At 63.1% G+C, this 6,933-nt stretch overlaps 1 non-coding gene across 1 annotated transcript; it reads right to left on the reverse strand.

Annotated features, from left to right (window-relative positions):
- Window positions 1–2,410: 2,410 nt before the first annotated feature.
- Window positions 2,411–2,529, reverse strand: LOC131872235 (5S ribosomal RNA). Its single transcript, XR_009370412.1, has one exon. It is a non-coding gene; the product is annotated as a 5S ribosomal RNA (ribosomal RNA).
- Window positions 2,530–6,933: the final 4,404 nt, after the last annotated feature.

Below are 6,933 nucleotides of genomic sequence, written 5' to 3' on the forward strand. Positions count from 1 at the left end.
GGTTTCTCGCATTGGCTCTTCCCAGGCCCGGTTGTTGGGTGCGCTCCCACCCTGGCGCGCGCGAAGTTGGAAGTTGGGTTAATTGCCCGGGCGCGCACCTTCGCCAGGGTGGGCACCTTGGTGCGCACACCTTGGCTGGGCTGCGCACCAGGGCGGGCTCAAGATGGCACCAGCATTCCCTTTTTCTCACTATCTTTCAAAACGGAAATTTTAAAATCTCGTTTTTTTTTTGCCTTTTATGGAAATTAGTGAAGGCATCGCATCAAAGGTGCGCACCTCGCTGCCCACCTTGGTGTGCTCCGAGGTGCCCACCACGGTGCGCAACGCCGGTGCGAACCCGGGAGCGCCCCGATGTGTGCTCCAAGGTGCGGCGTGCACGAAGTCGGACCCCGGTTTGCCCCGGGTGCGCACCTCGCGTGCACCTTGGTGCGCACACCTTGGCTGGGTTGCGCGGCCTGGTGGGCACCATGGTGCGCACCAAGGAGCGCTCCGAAGTGTGCTCCAAGGTGCGGCGTGCACGAAGTCGGAGCCCGGTTTGCCCCGGGTACGCACCTCGCGTGCACCTTCGCCGGGGTGGGCACCTCGGCTGGGTTGCGCGCCCTGGTGCGCACCAAGGAGCGCTCCGAAGTGTGCTCCAAGGTGCGGCGTGCACGAAGTCGGAGCCCGGTTTGCCCCGGGTGCGCACCTCGCGTGCACCTTCGGCGGGGTTGCGCGCCCTGGTGGGCACCATGGTGCGCACCAAGGAGCGCTCCGAAGTGTGCTCCAAGGTGCGGCGTGCACGAAGTCGGAGCCCGGTTTGCCCCGGGTGCGCACCTCGCGTGCACCTTCGGCGGGGTTGCGCGCCCTGGTGGGCACCATGGTGCGCACCAAGGAGCGCTCCGAAGTGTGCTCCAAGGTGCGGCGTGCACGAAGTCGGAGCCCGGTTTGCCCCGGGTGCGCACCTCGCGTGCACCTTCGCCGCGGTGGGCACCATGGCGTGCACGAAGTCGGAGCCCGGTTTGCCCCGGGTGCGCACCTCGCGTGCACCTTCGCCGGGGTGGGCACCTCGGCTGGGTTGCGCGCCCTGGTGCGCACCAAGGAGCGCTCCGAAGTGTGCTCCAAGGTGCGGCGTGCACGAAGTCGGAGCCCGGTTTGCCCCGGGTGCGCACCTCGCGTGCACCTTCGCCAGGGTGGGCACCTCGGTGCGCACACCTTCTCAATGTTTTCTTGCCTTTTCTGGAAATTGGTGAAGGCAGCGCATCAAAGGTGCGCACCTCGGTGTGCTCCGAGGTGCGAACCCGAGAGCGCTCCGAGGTGCCCACGAAGTCGAAAGTCGGGTTAATTGCATTGTTTTCCCCGGGTGCGCTCCGAGGTGCGCAACATCGGCGCGCACCAAGGAGGGCTCCGAAGTGTGCTCCAAGGTGCGCACGATGGCGTGCACCTCTGGTGCGCACGATTCGGAGCTCGGTTTGACCGGGGTGCGCACACCTTGGCTGGGTTGCGCACCTTTTGTGCGCTCCAAGGTGCGCACGAAGTCGGAGCTCGGTTTGCCCCGGGTGCGCACCTTCGCCAGGGTGCGCACCTTGATGCGCACGCCTTGGCTGGGCTGCGCACCTTGGTGGGCGCCATGGTGCGCACCTTTCGTGCGCTCCAAGGTGCGCACGAAGTCGGAGCTCGGTTTGCCCCGGGTGCGCACCTTGGTGGGCGCCATGGTGCACTCCGAGGTGCCCAAGATTGGTGCGCACCAAGGAGCGCTCCGAAGTGCGCTCCAAGGTGCGCGCGAAGTCGAAAGTTGGGTTAATTGTCCGGTTTGCCTCGGGTGCGCACCTTGCGTGCACCTTCGCCAGGGTGGGCGCCTTGGTGCGCACACCTTGGCTGGGCTGCGCACACCTTGGCACCCGCGTTTCCTTCATTTTAAATTTTTTTTTTTTACAATCTCTCAAGTGGGAAATTCTATAATCTCAACTTTTTTTGCCTTTTCAGGAAACTTTTGAATGGAGCGCATCATTGGTGCGCTCCGAAGTGTGCTCCAAAGCTCTCTCCAGCTGCGTGCACCTGCCCCGGCCGCGCACCCGGCCCCGCCCAGCTTCGCTCACCTGTCCCGGGCGTCTGGTGCGGAACCTTAGAGTAAGAAACATCACCGTGCACCTTGGCCAACGTGCGCGACTCGACCGAGCGCGCACTGGCCGAGGTGCACACCGATTTCACCTGGGTGCGCGCGCAGCACCTCGGGCGCACCGGGGTGCGCGCACAACGCCCGGGTTGCACCGTGGCCTGTGTGCTCGGGGCGCCTCGGGTGCGCGCTCGGTGTCGCCCCCGCGCGCGCGGTAGTGCGGGCAGCGCACCCCGGCCCGGCCCGGCCCCGACGAGAACGCAAACGGGCAAAAGGTTTATTCAAATAGCATTGCGATGCCCGGCGAAAAACTAAAAAAGGGTGCAACACCGGGACTTCCCGGGAGGTCACCCATCCCAGTACTACTCCGGCCCAAGCGCGCTTAACTGCGGAGTTCTGATGGGATCCGGTGCACTAACGCTGGTATGATCGCACCCGTTATGAGCTTGTCGCAGTGTGTACTTAGCAAACCGCGACCCACGTGCGAATCCACCCCGGCCACCCACCCCCGTCGAGGTGCACACCCTCCCTCGCGAAGTGCGCCCCGTTCGCCAAGTGTGAGCCCTGCCCGGGTGCGCGCACCTTGCTAGGGCGTCGGGTGTGCACCCGGCCCGGCCTACGTGCGTGCACCTGTAGGGGGCGTCGTGTGCGTGCAGTGTCCCGTCTGCAACGCGGTGCCCACACACCACCTCGGGCGCAACGACCTGCGCTCACATGTGGGCCGAGTGCACCTTGGTGCATGTTCGGGGCGCCTCGGGTGCACGCTCGATCTTGCCCCGGTGCACCAAGGCGCTCGGTTTGCCCCGGGTGCGCACTTGGTGCAAGGTGGGCACCCAAAATAGGGATCAAGCACCAAAACACAAGTTTCGGGATGCAAAATGGGACCCAAGGACCACAAATGCGTTCCAAGACCCATGATGGGTCCACGAGAACAAAAATGTGTTCCGAGACTTAATAAACAAATATTGGGTTTTAGGAGAAGAAACATGCTCTGATGCCCAAAACGAGAATCGACCCCGAAAAGGCCACAGGCCAAAAGTGGGATGCGAGACAAAAAAAAATGGGACCCGAGGACCAAAATTGGGTTCCCAGGTCGAAGACAGGGCAACCGGACAAGAAACGACCTCTAAGGCTCGAAATGAGTCCCGACGACTAAAACTTGACAAGAAGCACCCATCAGGCACCCAACTCGACACCCATGGGATGCCGACCCACCCGGGCTTCCACCTAGCACACCTTGGCACCCACCCACCCTCGCACCCAACCTCGCACCCAACTTAGCACCTTTGAACCCACATTGGCACTCACCCTGACCCTGGCACCTTGGAACCCACATTGGCACTCACCTTGACCCTGGCACCCACCTTTGCACTCACCTTGGGACCCACCCTGGCTCCCACCTCGGCACCCACCCAGACACCCACCTTGGTTCCTTGGCACCCACCTTGGATCCTTGGCACCCACCCCGACACCCACCTTGGCACGCAACTTGGCTACTTGCCACCCACCTTGGCTCCTTGACGCCCACCCCGACAACCACCCCGTGACCTACCCTGGCTAGGGTTGGTGCACACCCACCCTGGTGCCCACCTTGGCACCCACCCTATGACCCACCTTGGCACGCACCTTAGTACCCACCCCGTTACCCACCCTAGGACCCACCCCGTGACCCACCTTGGCCAGGGTGGGTGCCTTGGTGCGCACAACTTGCCTGGGCTGCACACCAGGGCGGGCTCAAGATGGCACCCGCGTTCCGTTTTTTTCACTATCTTTCAAAACGGAAATTTTAAAATCTCATTTTTTTCTTTTTTTTGCCTTTTCTGGAAATTAGTGAAGGCAGCGCATCAAAGGTGCGCAATGCTGGTGCGAACCCGGGAGCGCTCCGATGTGTGCTCCAAGGTGCGGCGTGCACGAAGTCCGAGCCCGGTTTGCCCCGGGTGCGCACCTCGCGTGCACCTTCGCCGGGGTGAGCACCTTGGCTGGGTTGCGCGCCCTGGTGCGTACCAAGGAGCGCTCTGAAGTGTGCTCCAAGGTGCGGCGTGCACGAAGTCGGAGCCCGGTTTGCCCCGGGTGTGCACCTCGGGTGCGCACCTCGCGTGCACCTTCGCTGCGGTGGGCACCTTGGCTGGGTTGCGCGCCTTGGTGGGCACCATGCAGTGCACGAAGTCGGAGCCCGGTTTGCCCCGGGCGCGCACCTCCGCCAGGGTGGGCACCTTGGTGCGCACAACTTGCCTGGGCTGCGCATCAGGAAGGGCTCAAGATGGCACCCGCGTTCCGTTTTTTTCACTATCTTTCAGAACGGAAATTTTAAAATATCGTTTTTTTTTGCCTTTTCTGGAAATTAGTGAAGGCAGCGCATCAAAGGTGCGCAACGCTGGTGCGAACCTGGGAGCGCTCCGATGTGTGCTCCAAGGTGCGGCGTGCACGAAGTCGGAGCCCGGTTTGCCTCGGGTGCGCCCTGGTGGGCACCATGGTGCGCACCAAGGAGCGCTCCGAAGTGTGCTCCAAGGTGCGGCCTGCACGAAGTCGGAGCCCGGTTTGCCCCGGGTGTGCACCTCGGGTGGGCACCTTGGTGCGCATGCCTTGCCTGGGCTGCGCACCAGGGCGGGCTCAAGATGGCACCCGCGTTCCTTTTTTTTCACTATCTTTCAAAACGGAAATTTTAAAATCTCATTTTTTTTTGCCTTTTTCTGGAAATTAGTGAAGGCAGCGCATCAAATGTGCGCACCTCGCTGCCCACCACGGTGCGCAACGCCGGTGGGCACCCGGGAGTGCTTCGAAGTGTGCTCCAAGGTGCTGCGTGCACGTTGTCGGAGCCCGGTTTGCCCCGGGTGCGCACCTCGCGTGCACCTTCGTCGGGGTGGGCACCTTGGCTTGGTTTGCCCCGGCTGCGCTCCGAAGCGGGGTTATTGGAGCGCCGCCTCTTTTTTTGTCGGAGCGTTTGGTGGGGTTTCTCGCATTGGCTCTTCCGAGGCCCGGTTGCCACCCTGGCGCGCACGAAGTCGGAAGTAGGGTTAATTGCCCGGGTGCGCACCTTTGCCAGGGTGGCACCTTACCTGGGCTGCGCACCAGGGCGGGCTCAAGATGGCACGCGCGTTCCGTTTTTTTCACTATCTTTCAAAACGGAAATTTTAAAATCTCCTTTTTTTTTTGCCTTTTCTGGAAATTAGTGAAGGCAGCGCATCAAAGGTGCGCACCTCGCTGCCCACCTTGGTGTGCTCTGAGGTGCGCACCCGGGAGCGCTACGAAGTGTGCTCCAAGGTGCGGCGTGCACGTTGTCGGAGCCCGGTTTGCCCCGGGTGCGCACCTCGCCTGCACCTTGGGCGGGGTGGGCACCTTGGCTGGGTTTGCCCAGGGTGCGCTCCGAAGCGGGGTTACTGGAGCGCCCCCTCTTTTTTTGTCAGAGAGTTTGGTGGGGTTTCTCGCATTGGCTCTTCCCAGGCCCGGTTGTTGGGTGCGCTCCCACCCTGGCGCGCGCGAAGTTGGAAGTTGGGTTAATTGCCCGGGCGCGCACCTTCGCCAGGGTGGGCACCTTGGTGCGCAAACCTTGGCTGGGCTGCGCACCAGGGCGGGCTCAAGATGGCACCAGCATTCCCTTTTTCTCACTATCTTTCAAAACGGAAATTTTAAAATCTCGTTTTTTTTTTGCCTTTTATGGAAATTAGTGAAGGCATCGCATCAAAGGTGCGCACCTCGCTGCCCACCTTGGTGTGCTCCGAGGTGCCCACCACGGTGCGCAACGCCGGTGCGAACCCGGGAGCGCCCCGATGTGTGCTCCAAGGTGCGGCGTGCACGAAGTCGGACCCCGGTTTGCCCCGGGTGCGCACCTCGCGTGCACCTTGGTGCGCACACCTTGGCTGGGTTGCGCGGCCTGGTGGGCACCATGGTGCGCACCAAGGAGCGCTCCGAAGTGTGCTCCAAGGTGCGGCGTGCACGAAGTCGGAGCCCGGTTTGCCCCGGGTGCGCACCTTCGCCGCGGTGGGCACCATGGCGTGCACGAAGTCGGAGCCCGGTTTGCCCCGGGTGCGCACCTCGCGTGCACCTTCGCCGGGGTGGGCACCTCGGCTGGGTTGCGCGCCCTGGTGCGCACCAAGGAGCGCTCTGAAGTGTGCTCCAAGGTGCGGCGTGCACGAAGTCGGAGCCCGGTTTGCCCCGGGTGTGCACCTCGGGTGCGCACCTCGCGTGCACCTTCGCTGCGGTGGGCACCTTGGCTGGGTTGCGCGCCTTGGTGGGCACCATGCAGTGCACGAAGTCGGAGCCCGGATTGCCCCGGGCGCGCACCTCCGCCAGGGTGGGCACCTTGGTGCGCACAACTTGCCTGGGCTGCGCACCAGGAAGGGCTCAAGATGGCACCCGCGTTCCGTTTTTTTCACTATCTTTCAGAACGGAAATTTTAAAATCTCGTTTTTTTTTGCCTTTTCTGGAAATTAGTGAAGGCAGCGCATCAAAGGTGCGCAACGCTGGTGCGAACCTGGGAGCGCTCCGATGTGTGCTCCAAGGTGCGGCGTGCACGAAGTCGGACCCCGGTTTGCCCCGGGTGCGCACCTCGCGTGCACCTTGGTGCGCACACCTTGGCTGGGTTGCGCGCCCTGGTGGGCACCATGGTGCGCACCAAGGAGCGCTCCGAAGTGTGCTCCAAGGTGCGGCGTGCACGAAGTCGGAGCCCGGTTTGCCCCGGGTGCGCACCTCGCGTGCACCTTCGCCGCGGTGGGCACCATGGCGTGCACGAAGTCGGAGCCCGGTTTGCCCCGGGTGCGCACCTCGCGTGCACCTTCGCCGGGGTGGGCACCTTGGTGTGCAGACCTTGGCTGGGTTGCGCGCCCTGGTGGGCACCATGGTGC

Source organism: Cryptomeria japonica, unplaced genomic scaffold (genome assembly GCF_030272615.1).
Source record: "Cryptomeria japonica unplaced genomic scaffold, Sugi_1.0 HiC_scaffold_539, whole genome shotgun sequence".
In the NCBI taxonomy this organism is placed as follows: Eukaryota; Viridiplantae; Streptophyta; class Pinopsida; order Cupressales; family Cupressaceae; genus Cryptomeria; species Cryptomeria japonica.